Genomic DNA, 22,821 nt, shown 5'->3' with positions numbered 1-22,821 from the left:
TCACAGTCTACTATATACAGTCACGAAGCTTGAGTTTTGAGGGTGCTAGAAACAATAGACTGTGACGGTACTATTTTGCATTGCCTGTAATGAGGCGATATTAGCGATCCTAGTGGTGAGCAACTATCTAATGTTTGCATATTTACTACGTATTGAGCTTCGCGACTATATATACTAGACTGTGATTAAATATTGGGCCCCTCTTCGATTCCGAGTCTCAATTGTGATCAGGTGTTTGTCATAAACGTGAAAGTTTAAAAAAGGAACTCTGAGTTTACTTGATGAACTAGACATCAAACTGTGTCGTGTGCTAAGTTACGATAATGCCTCGGATACTTCGGGTGGTTTTCAATCAATAATAAAAAGCAAAAATCAACTTGCTGATTAGACCTATGTGCCACACTCATTGAACTTAGTGCTGTTGTGCGACAGAAAAAGCCTGCATGGAAGCAACAATTTTTTCTCGTTTTTCCAATTTTTTTCATCATCTACCCATAGATACAGCATAGGCCTTTTGAAGAAGTGCATCAAAAGAGGCACAAAGAAAAAAACCGAACTTAAGCAAACACGAGTGACACAAAATGGTCTGCAAGAGCTAACAGCTTTCGAGCTTTAGTTTCTGGACACACGGAAATTGAACACGCTCTTGAAACTCTGATGAAAGATACCTCTCATACATCTGTGACCTGACACTAGAATGACAGCACAGTCTACTATATACAGTCACGAAGCTTTAGTTGTGAGGGTACTAGGAACAATAGACTGTGCTGGTACTATATCGCATTGTCTGTGATGAGGCGATAGTAGCGATCCTAGTGGTTAGCAACTATCTATGGATGCATATTCCCTACGTATTGAGCTTCATGACTGTATATACTAGACTGTGATGATAGCTCGTGGGATTCGTAAAACATTCAGCTACTTGAAGACTGCTCTGTTTGCTGTAGTTTGGAACGATATTCTACAAAGAGTGGACAAAACTAATGAAACATTATAAAAACAAGAAATAGACTTAGTTAACGCCAATAAAGAGTTACAGTACATACTTTACGGTCATTTTTAAAAGAAAATAAATTCCTTGGGTATTAAAACTCAGCACTATAACTGTGGGGACTGCCATTTGCAAACCAAGAACGGAGCAGAATAAGAACATTGTTTGTGGTTGCCGACGAAAAGGACCTGAGAGGTACATTTCGAACAGAGTCTTTCTATTATAGACACTCTAATTGTGCAACTCAACAAAAGAAGGGACTGCTATGAGTCACTTAAAAGCAGATTTTGAAATATTTTTTTTTTCTTTTTTTTTTTTTTTTTTTTTTATAATAATAATAATAATATTTATTAATACTATACACTTGAGCTACATTAGGCATTGCAGCCCGAAAGAGCAGAAGCTCGTGCTCGGGCGCAGTTCAGATCAGTTATACAAAATATATCACAAAATTACGAGAGTTCATTGAGCACAATCACATTAATAAATGGTAAAATACATACAGCATGTAATATGTCTATATACAAATAGAAAATAAAGAAGTACATGAATATTAGAGTAACAATTTTTAACTCAATTAGCTTAAACAATTAAATAATTAATCTGATTTGTTTCTTAAATCTATGTGTGTTAAGTGTACTTAGCTCAGGGTAAGCTCTAATTAATGTATTATATATTTTGGGTCCAAAATTTCTGCTGTGTTTTAATCCAGCAGTTGTGTGGCATTTGGGAGTATTTAGAAAGAAACTGTAGTTTTGTCTCGTCTGGTATTCATGAGGATCAAATTTAAATTTATTGTGGTTTTTATGGAAGTAAATCAGCAATTTTTGTTTATAAATTTGTTCTAGATTTGATACGCCAAATTCCTGAAAAATTAATTTTGTTGGGTAATCAAAAGGTTTATATAGACAAATTTTGATAATTCTTTTTTGGAGCAGATTTAAAGGACGGAGAGTCGATTTTGCCATTCCTCCCCAACCTAAAATACCATACTGAATTATTGATTGAAACAGAGCTAAGTACACAGTACGCAGAACATAAACAGGTAAATAAGAGCGTAGAATGGAAAATTTGTGGATTGTTTTACGCAATCTGTTACACAGAAAGGAGATATGCTTGTCCCATTTTAAATGTTGGTCAATAATAATGCCTAAATATTTAACTTGTGAGGATATACTCAAAGCGTTACATGAGCAAGTAGGTAGGTTACAATCATGTATAGTTATACTTATATTATTATTTATTTCTAGTTGCTCAAGGCCATGTGATGTTAATGAAAATGGTATTAATTTTGTTTTAGAAACGTTCAAAGAAAGTAAGTGAGCATCCAGCCATTCTTTAATAATATTAATACCACTGTTAGAATTTTGATAAGTTTCATTCCAACTCGAACCGCTAAATATAACCACAGTATCATCAGCATAAGAATACAGAGTACCAGAATATTTCTCAATGTCAATTTTAAGTAAATCGTTGATATATATTAAAAACAAAACAGGACCTAAAATCGTCCCCTGAGGTACACCTATGTCAATGTTACGTGATTTACTAAGGTGATCATTTATTTTAGTTGCTTGAGTTCTGTTACTTAAGTAAGATTTAAATAATTTTAAAGCAATTCCATTAATTCCTAATCTATCCATTTTATTCAAAAGTATACTGTGATTGACCGTATCGAAAGCTTTTTGTAAGTCTAGAAAAATTCCTAGACATTTATTTCCTACATCTAATTCTTGAATTATTTTTGAGGTAACTGCCATAATAGCATCATCAGTGCACAAATTTTTTCTGAAACCAAATTGATTATCATTTAGTAGTTTATTTTTTTCTAAAAATGTTATTAACCGTGTTTTTATACATTTTTCAAATACCTTAGAGAGACTAGGTAATAGTGAAATGGGTCTGTAATTATTAAGATTATTTTTGTCACCAGACTTGTGAATTGGTATCACCACAGCATGTTTTAGGGCTGAGGGAAATACACCTTGAGATATGCACAAATTAAATATAAAGGCTAGTGGTTTAGAAATAGCTTCGATAATAAGTTTCAGGGTATTTGTTGTAATACCATCAATACCAGGAGACACATTATTTTTTAAACTGTTTACAATATTAATGATTTCACATTCGTTTACAGGAAACATAAACATAGATGATATACTTTTATTATAAAGCTTATAGTGATGAGTACCAAATACTTTCTTTTTTATATTAGATACGATGTCATGACTTACATTAGTAAAATGATCGTTAAATTCATTTGCGATAGTTTCCTTGTTTTCAATTGTTATTCCATTTCGACTTATAATTGTCTTTAATATACTATTTTTATTACATTGGGTGTCAGTAGCTTCGTTTATGGTCTTCCAAAATTGCTTTGGATTATTTTTATTTTTGTTAAATTTTTCAGAATAATATTTGATTCTCTGATTTCTTATTACATTAGTGAGAATATTTCTATATTTTTTGTAGTAATTTAATAAAACATTGTTTTGTGGGTCTCGTTTAACTTGCTTAGCTAACTTATCCCTAGATCGTATTGATTTAACAATACCTGTGGTAATCCAAGGTTTAATTTTTTTGTACTTACTTGAGAATTTGAGAGGGACATGATTAGAAAATTTACAAATTAGGTTACAGAGTATTTTATAAAAATTATCGAAACATGTATCTGCGTCTTCATTGTAGAATATAGATTCCCAATTAATATTATTATTTGGAATCTACATGAGAAGGAATCATGTGACTTTACGATTCAAGCAAAAAGGGTAGCTCAAATCTACCTATAAGACATAGGCCTGATGGATTGTTAGATAGAAATGCTAGGACATGAGTCACAGCAGAGGACTATGCTTACGGAATGCCATCTAGTTATTTAGGGAGAGTAACGTAGCCTACATGATGAACTTAGCTTCGCAGATGAGTGTCTGCACATCAGAGCCTACTTGAGATTGAAGAACATACCAGAAATTAAGAGATATCTATTCGTATATCAAAAGAAATCTCTTGGATAGCACATTTCCAAACTTAGAAGTTGTAATTAGGATCTACTTGACTTTCCCTGTTACAAACTGCACGACGGACAGAGGATTCTTTGCAATGAAAAAAATAAAAATAAAAATGAAAAAACCTCGATAATGTATTCGAAAGCTAAATACCTTAATGTTATGCACGCAAAATGACATTACTTTAAAAATGGACTTTAAGGATTTGGTTTACGAGTTTGCTCGTTCCATGCTCAGAAAGAAGCCTGTTATGTAATTAAATAGTAACGACTTCAAAAACTGAAATGTGTAGCCTAAAGACGACAAAATTGTATTGTGATAACTAGTCTAAATATTGTATTTAAATGTCAGTATAAATAACGTTTTATTTTATCGTTAAAAGTATAAGCAAACACAAATATAAATGTAAATCAATTGTAAATGTCCCGCGCCGTGGCGTCGTGGTCTAAGGCATCCTGCCTAGGACTCACGTTACGGAATGCGCGCTGGTTCGCGTCCTCATGGGGGAAGAAATTTTCTCATGAAATTTCGGCCAGTGTATGGGACCGGTGCCCATCCAGCATCGTGATGCACTTGGGGAGCTACGATAGGTAGCGAAAGCCAGCTGTAATGGCTGGGAGGATAATCGTGCTAACCACACGATACCTCCATTCTGGTTGGATGATCTTCCACCTCTGCTTCGGCATGTGGGCGTGAGGCCAGCAGCCGGCTGGTTGGTCTAGGCCTTTCATGGGCTGTAGCGCCACGGATTATTTATTTGCAAATAGTTTTAGAATGAGGTAGGCGGAATACTGTAAAAATATTCAGTTCTTATGCATATCTTAAAAGAAACATTAGATTTTTTTTTTTTTACAGTTACCGGATGACAGTCCAGAATACGGCGAGTTCATAGGTGGTGATAAATGGTAAGGCTCTCTGATGGGGGATTAAGGAAAAAATCTCTCCCGAATCAAAACTGGCATAAAATGAATTGGGAAGGAGGAAGCACTTTGCTTACATGGTGCCCAGGGTGCCACCAACGTGAAATGCTGGCCTGGTTCCAGCTTCTAAAATGACTCATGTAACAATCATCTTCCTCGTAGTGTTGTTGATCTTGGGCGACCTTGGCCACATATTCTGTCAACAGTTTCAGGACCCCTCAAGTCTCTCCATTGTCTACTGACAACACTTTTTTAAATCCTAGCTTATATGCTACTTCCTGCTGCATTGTCCTGCTTGCAACATGCCAATGTCTCTCCAAACTGAATCTGGTTGCAAATGACGACGTTGATCCATGTTAAATCTGTACACGGTCGACCCTAGTAGACAGATTTCAATTCAATGGTTTACGGTATTTACAGTACTACAATGCATATGATTTTTAGCAATATTAGATGGTGCCAATATCGGGATAACCCCTTTTTACCAGTGTACGTAAGTATTTTATATTACCAATGATACTCCTCTTTGTTGTTCATTTCTTCCATCTGTTATTCAGAAATCGTGTATAAATAAACTAATTTGCTGTGTACCTAAATAGACGAACACAAAATCACTTGATATCTCAAAAAATTATGAGTTGACATTTAACTTCACATATAAGATACAGTAGATGTATGCAATTCATTTAGCAGCAGTTCACATAAAATAGGTATTCGTATACTACATACTGGACATCTTTCTGGATCATAAAAATCCAGGGCTAATTGTGTACACTTTTTTGTTTCCCTTTTTTTCCTTATTCACGTGGCTCATACCCACAGAAGGCACGATTTTGCATGTGTGATACTTCACTGGATGTGGCAGGGTCTATGTGGGAGATGATAGGATAATAGATAAGAAGTGATGGTGAAGGGTTAAGTTACTTAGTATTCTGAAGGGGTCTGGCCGTGGCCCTCTAATTAATATGGTATTCTAACAGCATTTGCCCGGACAGACTTGGGACAGTACAGAAAACCCAAGTCGGTATAGCCTGTCCATGGAATCAAACCCCGGATCTCCCAAATAGAAAGCGAGAACAATAAATCCTTACTTCACGTGTACAGTTCGAGGCAATAGTAAGATCACCTGCAATAAGCACAAACACTTAGAATGGGTAAAGAGTACACTATGGAGTACGGAAAACCCAAGTCGGTATAGCCTGTCCATGGAATCAAACCCCGGATCTCCCAAATACAAAGCGAGAACAATAAATCCTTACTTCACTGTGCACAGTTCGAGGCAACCAGTAAGATCACCTGCAATGAGCACAAACACTTAGAATGGGTAAAAAGTACACTAGGGAGTACTGAAAATCCAAGTCGGTATAGCCTGTCCATGGAATCAAACCCCGGATCTCCCAAATAGAAAGCGAGAACAATAAATCCTTACTTCACTGTGCACAGTTCGAGGCAATCAGTAAGATCACCTGCAATGAGCACAAACACTTAGAATGGGTAAAGAGTCCGCTACGGAGTACTGAAAACCCAAGTCAGTATAGCCTGTCCATGGAATCAAACCCCGGATCTCCCAAATACAAAGCGAGAACAATAAATCCTTACTTCACTGTGCACAGTTCGAGGCAATCAGTAAGATCACCTGCAATGAGCACAAACACTTAGAATAGGTAAAGAGTACACTAAGATTTTTAATGAAATATAGAAAAGCTAGGTGCTTAGTAATTTCTGTTAATTCAGCTGAAATGAAGGCGATGAGTCAACGAAAGTGTTATTCTTCTGCAGGATGTGTGGATAGGCTATCGACTTCCTAGTTGAGATTGTAAAGATGAGAACCACCGGAAGTTGCAAGCCGTTGCTTCCTGTGATTCAGAAGTCAATGCGTAAGTCCATCTGCAGTAATAATTGTTGTCAATTTTGAAATGCACGCCTCCTACTGTGATATTTGCGGCCTTACGTAATGGCTCTGTTATGATAAGTTGCGATATTCGACCCTCGAAACCAGATATCCCATACTTTTCACCTATATCTCAAAATATCCATGCATCTTCAATTCTATACCGCAGATTGTTAGCAGTCTTCAGGTGGGTGACCGGAATTTGAAAGTTTTCTTAAATTTCTTCCAGACGTTTTCAATTGGGCTCAGATCTGCTGGTTTTGGAAGCATAAAATATCTTAACATATTTGTTTTCGCATAAAAAATAAGGCCTGAACCACTTGATCATAGTGCACTACGTGACATTCTCAAGATATCCAAATATTGTACTTGCCCTCGTTCTGCACTAGAACACGTGAATCTTTCTTCAAGATCCACGCTAAATGTAATACAGATACATGCCTGACGGCTCTCACATCGAAATTCATCTCCCAGCATGTCGACAGCTGTCTTGATGGTAGATGTGAATGAGCTCTTCTTAAGCAGTTGATATTGTAAACTCGTCTGGGAGGGCAACTTCCTTCTAGACATAATAAATATTATCAACAGAATTACTTATATGATCAATGGCTTGCTCCTCAGAAAGGTGCTCCTTAGAAGATTCCCTTCTATTTCTCTGGTCAGACTATTTTGAACCATCTGCCAAATGTCTGAGAACTCAATCCATGCTTTCAAGGAAGTGGCCAACAAGAATGGATATTCTGTAACAGCCTCCTCTATGGAACGATCTTGAGTGAAACTGGAAGCTAGAGCCAGTGGCGCAACGTCATTTTCTTTTGGGGAAGGAGGGTAAGAATTTTCTCGAGTGCAATTATCAAGACAAATCTTAGCGGTAACATAATTGTGTTGGATGGATTAACTATGCTACCGGTATACTATCAACTGGCTTCAAACTATACATTTAACGAACTAAACCAAGGCAGCAAAGAATTATACAATATTATCGTCATTAACAAATTTTATTTACTTATTATTACTTCTATTTTTTGCTTTGTTTTTAAGGACATTTGTTGATATACGAGTATGTATTGTCGGACCATCAGATCTGTGCCCTTTCAGCGCTGTCATCATTCTTGGAAAAGTTAACCCCTGTACCACAGTCTAATACATATATTAGACTGTGCTGTACTCACTCCATTTCACCCTCTTTCCACCCACCACGTCAAACAACAGGTCACGAACCTTGTGGAATAGGGAAGTTACCAAACTTCTGTCAAATGATGTCATGTTTCTTGAATATTGCTTATTAATAATGTGAGGTTAATTTATTACTTATTCATGATTTAATTTAAGTAGGTCTAATGAGGCTTATTAACTTCTACGATTATTTAGAGATAACTATATGATTACAGTGGATATTTGTTGGTTAAATGAAAATTGCGTGAATGGAATCTATTTCGTTTTTAAACAGAAATGTTTTCGTTACAAATACTTCTCCTTCACCTCATTATCGTATTTTGTTAGGTTTGGAACGTGATCTTGAAGTCCTAATAAAATTATAAAATTGTAGGAATGAATGAACACACAGTCATGTGTCATAGTATTTCTCATCTGGGCTAGGGACCGGCTATGATGAAGTTGCTACATGCTGCGATCTTATTTACATACTATATAACATAACATATTGATAATATGCAGGAGTTCTAATTTATGCCTATGAAAATAATTTACAATTTACATATTTACAAAAGACCAAGACTAATATTATGCATGAAATTATAGAGGGCATATCCTGGACATATCTGAATCTGAGTCACTACTATAACTGCTGCTGCTGTCTTCATCCAAATTGATAGCAAATCTAGCCACTTCCTCTTCTGTTAATCCGTCTTTCTCTCTATATTCTGCCTCTAGTTCCTGTACATGTTCACAATGGCGCCTGCAGGATCCAATCTCAGTGGTAGCAAGATGGTTAGAAAAGTATAGGAAATGGATGGACGAGGAGAGAGAAACAATTTAATTCCATATAACTGTTTCTTGTTTACAGATGCTGCATGCAGTCTTTCAGCTGACAGCTGCCTTAGAGTTGCAAAATACAACAGAAGTCGCTGAGAACAATGACAAATGTAACACAGTATCCCTAGAAAAATCGTGTACTATTATGGAGTCCAACAACAGTATAAACAACTTAAATGAGGAAACAACTGATATCGTACAGTGCTTCAATGCGAGTATTTATGAATTTGAAGACAATCTGTTCAACATAACCGATAACAGTAACGTTAAAGAAAATCTCACATGTGCAATATGGAAACTACAGAACATTCTGAAAAGAAATGGAGTGCAATCAAACAGTTTCAAGACATTTTATCAGATACTTTTAAGAATAGACGTAGATAGCTTACTGAACCAAGTTAAAACTGAATCTAGATATGATTGTTTGTATTGCATCTTTGTTCAATCAGTTTTTGTCTTAAACTCATCATACATAGAAACCAAAGAAATGAGAATGGAATTCTTGAAAATGTTCCTGTTTTTAAGAAAATATTTAAATCTTACACCTGAGAATGAATCATGGGCTCTTCATTTCTTTAATGTTGAATCATGGACAGAGTTATTCAATAATCAGAAAAACACAGAAGATTTAATGGAGATAAATGAAGATGTTGAAAATGAAATGGAGAACAGCAGTACGAGTCGACAATGTTCGTTTAATACCAGTTGTGTTAAACATTGTGGATTTAGTTCAGACTGCGTGTATAGGCCAGTATTACTGGTATTCTACATGTCTGCACTCGTTGGAAATGGTCTTCTTATTACAATTTTTGTACAACATCGTGAAATGAGGTCAGAAAGAAATAAGATTTTCCTTAACCTTGCAATCTGTGATATCCTGTCAATTGTGTGCAATGCCTGTATTCAAATATTGTACATTTACGGGGGTTCCTACGATAATGTGTTCATATATTACAGGATTATTGATCTAACATTTGAAGTCATGATAGGTGTAAGTATATATACCATTGTTGCTCTAAGTATCCAGAGATATCTCGCTGTGTCTGCTGTAAACAAATGTAATGAATGCGGAGTTACAAGGTATTGCAATTCTACCATGTTCATTTGTTGTCTGTGGTTTATTGGATGTGTGCCACAGGTCATAGACATTGCCACTGATATAACTCCTCGTAATTGGATTCTACGTAATCTGATACTATACTGTCTGATACCCATTGTTGCTACAGCAACGTTTTATGTGATGACTTCTGTGAGGCTCAGAAAAAGTGTCCACAAAATGCCTGGCAAAGTTACAGGGCAGGAGTCTGCAAGAAGTGCACGTGTTCGCAGTTCCAATGTTCTGATTGCTTTGATAATAGTTTTCATAGTAAGTTACGCTCCAATACAGCTCTTCAGATTTTTAGAGATCTGGTTTTATGGTGGTGATTACCTCTTTGATTACGTTGACCTGCTTGCATATTCCCTTCTATCTCTCAATTCTTGTTTCAATCCCATTGCTTTGTATGTGGCTAGTGGCACATTCAGGCGCTATTACAACATGTATCTGTGTTGTACTAAAGAGAAACAAGACACAAATCTTTCACGGTCTGACCAGAAGCAACAGTCTACAGTTAATACTATTGTATTACACAGTACAAAGGTGGACGACTGGAAAGTATAGAGCAACATGCTTTCATGGTCAATGTAATATTTACCACGAGATGTAACAGTGAGCCATATTGTAAAATTATTATTACTATTATTATTATTTATAGTAGTTTCAACTGCAAAGTCATACTGTAACCATCTGTTGGATATTGTACATTTGACTTCCATTTTGTTTGTTGCCATCCAGTTATCATATCTGACACATGTCCATAAGTAAGGTCTTGTAAAATAGTAACTTAGTGAGCCACAATGTAAAATTATTATAATTTTTATTATTATTATTATTATTATTATTATTACTATTATTATAACAATTTTGTATGATTTCATTATGCTTAATATAGTTTTTTTCTCTCTCTTCATGAGTAGTAAGATATTCGCCAATTGAGAGCCACCTATGAATACACAATGTCGGAGTGAGAAAGAAACACTTGCTCACATTCTGGGAGCCTGTCCTCATGGAGAACTACTGAGGAATAGTCGTCACCACAAGATTCGATCCCTCCTAACATTGGCCCTACGAGGAAAAAACTACTAAGTAGAAGAGGAGGTCCATGGTTTGTCCACAAATGGGTCTTCAAGGTGCACTGACATCATCACTATCCCGACAAGATCAACAAGCGGATTCATAATTGATCCAACTGTAAGAATGGAAATGTACGAAAATCAACCTGCAGAGGTACATCAGGAAAAATGCGACATATACGACCACACTATACCATTTTATAAGGAAAAATATCATCTAACGTCGATCAAAGTTATTGGATTACTGATTGGGGCTAGAGGGACCATCACAAAAAGATTCGCGTATTTTTGTAAGCAGTTTGGTCTAGGACAAACTCTTGTCACTAAAGTATCTATGTCTGCAGTGAAGGGATCTATAAAAATCCTAAGAAACCATCTCTACAGTTATATAGATTGATCTCTTTGCTATGGCGATCTGCTCACTTAAGTTGGGTCTTGCAACTAGTGCTAAATAGACGACTGTGATCACCCAAAAGCTAATAGATACTAGGAAATTTTATGTTTCTTCTGGAATTAATGATGTTTTGTTTAGCCTTTTCCAATTATTTCTAATTGTGCTATTTCTTATTCTTTTTCTTCTCCATTGTTTTCTTTTTTTTTCCATTATACCAAAATTTTTATGGTAAGCTTTGTCTTCTAGGCAGCCTTCACTTGGAGGAAGCTGAATAAAATTTATTTGAAATAAATATGCATATAGAATCCAATATTAAGACTCATGACATATAGGTTCCTTTTCCTGGTGCTGATGTGTAGTTACTCCTAAATGTTATGTCATAGTCATATTTGGATGCATTATGCATCAATAGGCTATGCGACATTCTGTTAGTTTCGAGAAAAATGTGTTAGAAGATTCTGAAACATCTTTAATTGTTGCAGACTTGGTAACCACACATATAATAATGTTTCATGTAGTGATTAATACTATGTGCATAAAAGTGAGTTATACGCACTATTATGGACGATATTCCAATATTGCACTTAGCCAAAATATAAACGATCACATTATAGTTATGCATCAATCGGTTAAATGCCAAGATACGACACTTACATTGTTGATTCATATTACTGTGGCATATTTTGATACACATCAGTCATTTAAGAGCAGAGAAAGGGCGTGTATATAGTTGAGTCATTATACTCAGGCATATAAACAATAAATTAATTAATGCCCAAATGCACTTTAATAGTGCAAGAGCTTCATACAATGTAATTGGAACAATAACACCTGTAGGACAATATTGTGAACAATTTTATAGTAACGAACTTTTGATAGGCCTATAAATGAAATATTTTACGATATACAGTAGGCCTGTTTTCTGCAACTCCACACTATATTCTAACGAACTGTACACTCTACTTTTCTTCATTTCCACTAAACAAAACAACATAATCGTAATGGAATGTATTACTATCAGTTTTAAATAACACGAAATCCTACATCAATGACATTTCCTGTGAGACACCAATTGAGTTATTATGCATAAGTAATTTTATTCAATCCACTCTGCACTAAAGGCGATGTTAGTATGTGTTTCACTCGCAACCCATTCTTTTATACGGTGGACTTATCTCTTATTGCATTCATCCAGCCATGGATATTGCATTGGTGTGTCACTGAGGACCTTGACCTTGATAGAACTTATCTTGCTATGCGGCATCAGCTTCTTATTCCCTTTTCCTTCCTACTCTGTCTTCTTACCAACTCATATAACAATAGGTGTGGGCAGATTAGAATATTCAATATCAGTGGTGACACATGGCTTATCAAAGCAGTATGTACGTACGAGCTAAAAACGACTATATCATGTGAAATGAGAAGAAGAGATTTTTTGTTGTTTAAAGGGGGAGAACATGCATTGTATGTTATGCTCCAAAGTCCTTCTGGGCATTAATAAAATTAATAAAATACAACTACATTACGTTATTCCTTATGACATGTATGTAATCGTGAAAACTTTGTAACTAATTCAACAGTTCATAGCATAAATACACGTCAAAAAAATGACTTTCATACTCCATCGGCGAGTCTATCGTGCTATCAAAAAGGAAACTCAAAACATAAGATTATTTAGGGCCAAATTAAAGAAGTACCTAATTTCTCACGCTCTCTATTCTGTAGGTGAATTCATGACATTCAATAACACTTCATGAAATTGATACTAAAACTTTGTGTTGTACTAGTAGACTATATTGTAAATCTCACATCTAGACTGTGACTATAAATTAAGACTTTATAATAGTATTAAGTTTTTTGACTTGTTCCATATTCTAGCTGTAAAGCAATGTATGAATACCATGGAATGTTAATTAATACAATACAATACAATACAATTCCCCTTTCCTTCCTAACTCTGTCTTCTTATCAACTCATAAAACAATAGGTGTGGGCAGATTAGAATATTCAATATCAGTGGTGACACATGGCTTGTCAAAGCAGTATATATGTACGAGCTAAAAACGACTATATCATGTGAAATGAGAAGAGGAATTTTTTTGTTGTTTAAAGGGGGAGAACATGCATTGTATGTTATGCTCGAAAGTCCTTCTGGGCATTAATAAATTTAATAAAATACAACTACATTACGTTACTCCTTATGACATAAAGAATATGCTGGATTAAAATGTATGAGAAATTAAATGTTGTTTGTACGTAGGCCTACTATTTTCAAAGAAAATGCTTGAACATAAAGTGTAGAATACTAAATATGATTTTTTGTAATTATCTTATTCCCAGAATGTATAAATCTCTTACATTACCAGTATCTTAAGAAATGCCAGACAGTTCAAGAGAATAAATGCAGACATGACGGACTATTACCACAGTCTAGTATATACAGGGACATCATTTTATTTTTACTAACATTTCTAATATTAACCTGGCGATACCTTTGGCTTAAAGGTTGTGAACCGGAAACACCGTTTGATACCCCCTTCCACTGGAGTTCGATGATACTGGCGTAAGATACAAACAAATCACTTTACTAGGTATAGGAGGGATGAAAAGTAGTTCATCCATTTACGTAAAGTAGGAAATATCGCAATTTTGAGTTTGATAAATTTCATTGGGGGTTTCTTTAATCAAAATACAGTACTATATTAACAATAAGTGTTTTTACTCACGAACTGAGCTGTCCGTTCGGACGTATTCATTATGCAGCGCATATTATACTGTCTATAGCACATTAGCGTACAATATAGAGAATGAAGTTAAATTGAAAAATAATCATAATATGGATATTTAAACACATATTTGAAAATGATGGCCGTTCATTTCTATACAGGTTTCAGTTCTTTTTTGCATATTATCGCACTATATACTATTGTACCTAATTCCAATTACCAGTTTCGTCTTTCGTACTACTAACTCATGTTGAAATAATTCTGTACCTACTCTATAAAAGAGCACCTTACATACTGTATATTCAATCTTCACTTCTGTCCGATCCGAAAAGATAAAATTATTCAGACATGCTATTTATTATCCATTCAAGTGGTTTTGTCGAGGGTCGTAGAAAGGAGGAAAATCACGTGACAGTTAATTACTTAACGAGGCCTTTTTATTTAAGTTATTTTAAAAAGTTGTATAATATTACGTAGACGTCCAATTCCTAACAGAAATTAATGTTTTCAGAAAATAACTAAGACAGCCCAGCCACAAAGGAACGGGCAGAAGTGGGTGGGGGAAACCGGGATGCGACATAGGCAAACGGACGACAGTATCTGTGCGATAATATGATTCAATATTGAAAGCGAACATATTTCTGGAACATACTATACTCACTAGCTCGCTACTGTTTGTGTTTACTAAGACCATAAGGCGACTTTGACTGTATACGCTTGGTTCTGTGTGGAGAACGGTTGCAAGTTCACTAGTAGAGGGGGTGGGAATGAAGTGCATTCAAAAACTCAGGTACAATAAAAATTGAAGTAAAAATAAAATGATGTCCCTGTACAATCACGAAGCTTGAGTTGTGAGGGTGCTAGGAACAATAGACTGTGCTGGTACTGTTTCGCATTGTATGTAATGAGTCGATATTAGCGATTCTAGTGGTTAGCAACTATCTATGGATGCATATTTACTACGTATTGAGCTTCGTGACTGTATATACTAAACTGTGCTCTTACTTGCTAGTTATGGAATTTCTTAAGAACTCGCCTGTGATCCAAAACAGTTCAGTAATGGAGAAACAAATAAAGAGATGCATGATTAAAGCTGCCAAATTAATCTGTCGAAGTGAAATAAACAATTATAGAGTATTACGATATCCTGGCGTGCTCCTAAAATCTGCCACTGATCACACGATTACAATAAGGTGGCATATGTCACAGTACATATTATTCATTCTGTTCTACCCTCCTAGTAAACAAAGTAGGGCCCAATGCATATTCTATGCTTCATGTAACGGAAAATTATGTAAATTTATACGTAATAGTTGCGATGTACATACTTGTAATAAGCTGGAAGTTTCTTTTTCAGTTCCAGGGAGATTCTTAATTAAATGTCTATAATATTTTGTGCTCTGCTTGACATTATTAGTTTAGAAATTTGTACTCCAGTGACTACACTTCAATACCTATAATATTAACAAAGTATTGACGATCTTCTAGACGACCTTATCCAAGTGACGAACTCCACAATTAAAAGTATGTCAAAGCTGCATTAACAATGTATGCATCAGGATCATACTGCTTATCTGCTTGATGCAGAACTACGTTCAGCATTTATAAAGATATAGGCGCATAATAATTTCGGATTCGAGCAATGGCGCATACATTTTTCTTAATAGTAGGGGTAATGGTATATTTCAAGGAAGAGCGACAAAAGTGTACCTACATTTAGTTTATCCTCCAGTACGACAGGTGACATAAAAAACCCAATTTAAAAAAAAGTGGCACTTCGCCAGTTGATGCATATCGCTGTTCATTTCTGATACCGGTATTTGTTTTACTGAAATGGACGTATTATAGGCAAAATGGCTAGCACATCTATTTTCCATGCTAGAAACCTGTTTTAAATCTTGGATAGTCCAGGTGAAATTTGTAGTAGCCAAAGTCGTTGTATGGGACAGGTTTTTCTGGGATACTCCTGTTACCCATTGTACAATTTTGCCAAGTTCCCAGTTTTCGTTAATAATAATAATAATAATAATAATAATAATAATAATAATAATAATAATAATAAACAATAATGTCTGGTATAACACAGATCCACCTTTCCATAGCGCACTAATGACAATATGGAAAATGACAGTGATGTATAATTTCAGTGCATTGTTCTTAGTTGTGAATGTTGTCATTGGAAAAAAAAAAGAGAGAGAGAGAGAGTGTGTGTGTACACTTGGTTTATAGCCTGTGACACCACTCATCTACATTTAGAATATTAGGTTACAATTGAGGAGCGTTTTTGCAAAAGTCGATATATGCAGAAATCAATATTTTACAGAAATTACACTAAGTGGCAGGATCTATCGAGTTTTGAAAAAACCTGGAAGATTTGGTAGTCTCTACATACGGTATGAATCAAGTTTTGGTAAATCTGATTTCATTGATCGATTTCGGAGGTAGAAAACATACAATATCCATATGTAACTCACTTTGAGAAAATTTCTGCATCTATCGACTTTTGCAAAAACGCTCCTCAATTTTATTAATTAAATATTCTGGCTTACAATGGGATCATGTTCTAATGAGTGAGTCTTAAGTCAGATATACAGTACACATTACCAAGTCAGACATACGTCCACAGTATTGACTCCACCACACATTTTAAAGTTAATAATATGCAAAATTACAGCAAACACATGTTACTCAAAACATAGTATAGCAGATATATGAATAACGACAGTACAGCTCTACGGAGCTTTCACCATAAGTGAGAATAGTTGGAAGTTGAAAACTATAATACCAGTAATATGTAAATTGAGTTGATACTATGTAACAGTATATAATTGGTATGTATTCACACCATATTGTTAAACGAATCGAAACAATGAATGTAATACAATTACTCAATTTATACTAGTCTAAAATAAATATATTTGTATTTTTTTTATCCTAACTTAATGAAGAAGGAACATACTTCAATCTTTTCCTAAATACTAAGTTTTTAAATACAGTAAAACCTGTTCAAATCGGAATCTGAATAATCCGGAATCCTGTCTATTTCGAAACAATTTATTGGTCCTGGCGAAATTCGTATGTATTATGTGTAATTTTTCCTGAATAAAACGGAAACTGTCCAACACGGAAACGGAAACTGCCTGCTACTGTTCAAAACGGAAATTATTTTGGACACATTATATTTTGTAACTATATTCTGAAACAGCGTGCAATTCAAGGAATATACGAAATATGTAGGTCACTAAGATAAAAACAAGTTTTCTTAGCAAAATTTTAGAGTATGCGAAACTGTGTTGGCCTGTCGGTCATAAATTTTATTACCCTGTTGACTAGGCAGACGAGTCCCTTCAAAGATTTTCAATGCTTCACACCCATAAACATAGAGCGCAAGTGTAGTAATTTCCTGGTAAAAAAAAGTTGCGTAAAATGTGGCATTAACATTAAGTGATGAAGTGAAAGTTATCGAGTTAAAGGAAAATTAGAAACAAAGTGTATGCCAAATAATGTTGAAGTTCAAGTGTGATACTTTAAAGATAAAGATCATAGCGAGTGAGTGGCTTGCGGCCAATATTGGTGACATACTGAAAAAGAAACAAAAAACAACTGTTTATGTGGAAATAAATTAACTGTTGTGGGAGTGCGTTCTTCATGACCTTTCAAAGAACATGCCCATTTCTGTATCTATTCTGCAAAGCAAGCCATGAACTGGCAAAGAAATTAGATAAACCAGAATTCAAGGCTTCTAATGGATGGCTCCTAGACCAATTAGTTAATAATGTGCAGTGATATACATACAGTATTATAGTATAGTGTTGGATATTAAATTGAATGAGATTAGATGAGCGAGTTACGATAACATTTACACAGAAAATGAGATTTTAATTAAGATGATTCACCAACGAAATAAGCGACAGAAAGCTGATTTAATGTGAGAAGTGTTAAACGGAATATTTTGTACTTCTTGCAGTTTACGGCATGTCATTTTGTTTTTCACATATACGAATGATAAAATATTCCATTTTAATGTAACACCTGAATAATACGGAAACCTGTCCACAACGGAAAAAAAAAATTAGGACCATGTCACTTCTGTCTTGAACAGGTTTCACTGTAATTTCTATTTGATTTTCATTCCTCTCCTCTTCTCATTGATTCCTCTCCCAACTGCTTGAACCGAAATTACTCAGTTCTCAGTTTCAAAGTTTTGTACCGGTACTGATAAGATATGATGAAGACTAATAAATATGTTTTTAACATCTGAATTGTCTCCTAGGATTCAAGTTAACATAATAAAATGTGATGCAAACTCTGAGTCAGTAATGTACTGTATGCTACTCTAAGTTACAATAATAAATTACACATGATGTTCTGCATGTCAACTATTCTGTCTTAGATATAGATAAATAAGGTCAAATTTTCATAGTGTTCACATCAAAATTACGATACAATTCTATAAACAACTGAATGTGTTCGGACAACTGTTGTTTATATATAACTGTTTATTTTATAATTTTAATGATTAACGTAATTACATGTGAACACTGTATGAAAAAAAAAATTGACATTATTTATTTAAGACAAAATAGTTAACATGACTAGTGAAAAGGCATTGGTTAACCAATACCATGACTTACGATTGAAAACAGAACTTTCAATCAAATACATAGCACAAGAAAATGGATACAACCCCAACATAATAGACAACATAATACGTAAGACAAAACAAAACCACAAAAAACAGAAGAATACAACACAAACACAAGCACACAAAAAGTACATAACACTAACATACGAAAACAAAAACACATAAAATTGCAACCTCATTCAAGAAATTAAACTACAACATCGCATATAAAACAAACAATACTCTACAAAAACATCTCAACACACAAACAACACAAACAAACAAATACAACCACACAGGCGTATACAAACTCAAATGTAACACCTGCAACAACTTCTACATAGGACAGACAGGCAGATTATTTCAAACACGTTACAAAGAACACATATGCAGAACACATCACAAATGCCAACCACACCTACAGAGACATCATCATAGACATAGAAATACTGCACATCCAACCAAAAAGCCAGAAACTCAACACACTAGAACAATATGAAATAAACAGACACACGAAAACACACCCCAACGATATTCTCAACACACAACTCAGTTTCAAAACACATACACTCTTTGACTCTACACTTCGAACACACCCACACAGGAAACAAGAGGTGCCAAGACCAACAACGACCAGTTCCGAAGATGACCGAAAATAGGTCGAAACATGTTAACAAGGTACGTTAATAATATTTAACACAAGAAAGTTATTATCATACATATTCCAAAAATGTTCAGATAATTGTTGTTAATAGACTTTTTTTTTATAAGTTTAATTATTTATGTAGACCTTGTATGCTAGGCACACTAAACTACATTATTAGTGTTGGAATTTCCAACATACAGAGGATATTTTTACACGATGCCAGGTAAACCTCCATAACAGAGTCATTGCTTTGAGATTGTACTGTAAGTTAAGGTGCATTGGGATACAAGTTTTCTGTTCAGAAAATCAATCAGCAGTTTACCTGGTAACAGCATACCCTAACATAATAGACACACTAGTAAAAAAGGCAAAACAAAAACAGAACAAACCAACACAAACACCATGTGAGAATAAATACATAACATTAACATATCACAATACCAATACTCACAAAATTGCAACTTCATTCTGAAAACTAAAATACAAGATAGCATACAAAACAAATAACACAACACAGAAATATCTAAATAATCACATTAAACATTCAAATAAATATAATTCGACTGGAGTTTACAAACTAAAATGCAATAGTTGCCCACATTTTTACATAGGACAGACAGGAAGAGCCTTTCACACAAGATATAATGAATATATTACAGCTATGACCAAACCCTACATCACATCAAATTATGCAGACCACATTATCAACAATACCGTAATCATGACTACAATAATATAGAAACAGATATGGAAATTTTACACATCACACCAAAAAGTTCACAGTTAAACACCTAAGAACAATACGAAATATATAAACATACAATAACATACCCACAACATATACTTAATACACAATTACAGTTCAATAGCCACACATTATTCGAAGTCATGATACGTCATAACACACAAAAAACCAGCCCCCACCATAAGAACAACATACCCTCACCCCTACAATCGACAAATGCACATCGCAGAATTCAAGATCACCAGTAGTTCAAGAGACACTGATGAAGATGTTCAGTGGCGTGTGGTGACCATTCAGACAGCCGAAGCAATGAATATTATAATTGTTAAGTAAACAATAGTAAATCAAGGGGCTTGCCTTGATAAAATCACAACTGATAAAAATTTAAAAGAACACATATTAAAATAATTAGACCTAATATCAATTTAAATTTCTTAAAGCTACCATTAAACAACATTTAATATAAAATAACAAGCTTCTGGCTTTAAACTCACCCTTGGCACTTCTCACAGCAAGATCAACGGAACTGAAATTCAATCCTTCTCTCCTGGGAAGCAAATTTGGTAACCACCTCATCAAAGAACTCTTTCTTCTTCCTGAGTTCTCCTAGCAGGCACACTTCAATTGAAATAATTCCAAGCTGAGATAGTCTCTCTTCTCCAGTAGAATTTCGAGAGTAGCTTTTGATTCTCTTCAGCGTTGAAAACGACCTTTCTACTGAAGACATACTCACAGGAATTGTACACAGTAATGTCACTAACACATTAAACTGCTGAAAACTTTTTTTCTGCATTGAATTAGTACACAATAGTTTTGCAAGTTCACTCACGGTTTTATTTCTAAACTCTTCACTGCTGTACACTACAATCAGCTCATTTTTCAATCGAATGATGTCGAAAAATGTTCCATATGTATCTATGAGACTCTGAAAGCAACTTTCTGGAAATTGGTTAGAATATTTTTCATAGTTTTGAGGCGACAATAAATTTAAAAATTTCAGTTTAGAATAATCTTGAAATCTTAAATCCAAGTGGTTATCAATATTATCTAACACTTCGCAATAGATGCGTTTATAGTTGATATTTTTTCTCTTCGAAGGCTCACCTACTTGAGACACAGTTTCTTGGAAAACCCCTTCATAATTGTCACATAATGCGGCTATGGAACGGCGAGTTTCTTGTATTTTCTGTTGACAGTACAGAATATCATTTGCTTAGTTCTGTAGGATGTTGCACAACACATTAGTAAAGGTAAATATTTTGTCAAACGTATTTAAGAGAAAAACAAATTTGAAATCTTCCAAAAGTGTCAAGAAACCATTAATTGGTGCTAAAATATCTGACTCAATTTCTTGAGGGTGTTCTAGCATAGCACAAAACACATTACAAAGTTGAATTCTGTTCCTGCACACAGTATTTACCAGTCTTGATGAATAATTCCATCGCGTTGGACTGACATGTGGAAGACGACGTTGCAAAAATTGATCCAAAAAGTTAGCACGTTTCGGCGATCTTGAAAAAAAAGCTGCAAGTCCATTAAGCATACTAAAAATATTTTACACTCAGGTATTTGGCTGGTGGTTTGAGACAAAACGAGGTTCAGTACATGGGCATAACAGTGAAAAAATAGGGCTTCTGGATGTGTGACTTTGATTAATGCTTGTACTCCATTCAAATTTCCCGCCATCGTCGCTGCACCGTCATACGTTTGTGCAATCAATTTTTCATTACATCCGAATTCTGATAAGAAGTGCCTGATAAGTTCTACAATAGCTTGGGCATGTTTGTCACTACTTATATCACAGAACCCCAAGAATCTTTCCTTTATCTCTCCTTCATGTACATAACGCAGGACAATAGAAAACTGTGCTTTATTTGCCACATCTGAAGTTTCGTCAACCATGACGGCTACAAAAGGAACATCAGTAATTTCCTGCTTTATAGCTGATAAAACGGTTGAACCTACAGCTTGGATTAGGTCATTTTGGATTCGATTCGAAATCCCTTTAAACACAGTAGAGGTTTCTAAATGCTCCGCTAAAAGAGGATCATATTCTGCAGTGTACTTCAGCAATTCCACATAATTGCCCTGATTAACAGAATTTTCTGTTTCATCATGGCCTCGAAAGGCCAACTCTTGTTTTCCCAGAAAACACACTGCATTAATAAGCCTTTTAAGGATGTCCCTGTTGCGCTTTACCTTTTGATTATGTAGAGATATTTCATTTTTAAGTTAGTGATCAAGTGCAGTTTCTATTCTATTTTCCCCAAAAGCAGCTATAGCTACAGACGATCGTAGGTGGTTAACAGACAGCCCGTGCTCGGCTATAGATTTTACTAAATTTCCCAAATGCGTGTACCTAGTTTTGGTCCAACTAGTATTTCTATCCTTTCCAAACAACAGACAGTACCAGCAAAACACCGCATTTAGCTCAGCACTGCTGGCTAACCAGTCACATTTGCTATAGTATTAGTAGTAGTATTTATTTATTTAACCTGGTAGAGATAAGGCCGTCAGGCCTTCTCTGCCCCTCTACCAGGAGATTCCAACTACAATATCAACAATAAAATTACAATTAGTATTAGATTTACAATTACAATTACAAATAACATTACAATTAGTATTAAATTTACAATTAGAATAAAATCAAAGTACGAAAAGATTACCTGAATAATTAAAGCTAGATACATATTAGACTGAAAATGTCTAGTA

General features: G+C 34.8%; 1 long non-coding RNA gene across 1 annotated transcript in view; it reads left to right on the top strand.

The window, feature by feature from the left end:
* The window catches only part of LOC138693060 (uncharacterized), a 29,759-nt gene extending 12,739 nt beyond the window's left edge, over positions 1 to 17,020 (top strand). Inside the window, exon 2 of the long non-coding RNA XR_011330217.1 lies at positions 8,834 to 17,020. This is a non-coding gene — a long non-coding RNA (uncharacterized lncRNA). The remainder of the gene's footprint in view (positions 1 to 8,833) is intronic.
* Positions 17,021 to 22,821: the final 5,801 nt, after the last annotated feature.

The sequence above is a fragment of the Periplaneta americana genome, chromosome 17, assembly GCF_040183065.1.
Source record: "Periplaneta americana isolate PAMFEO1 chromosome 17, P.americana_PAMFEO1_priV1, whole genome shotgun sequence".
Classification (NCBI taxonomy): Eukaryota; Metazoa; Arthropoda; class Insecta; order Blattodea; family Blattidae; genus Periplaneta; species Periplaneta americana.
The sequence above is the reverse complement of the archived record's forward strand: the minus strand, read 5'-3'. Positions and strand labels throughout refer to the sequence as shown.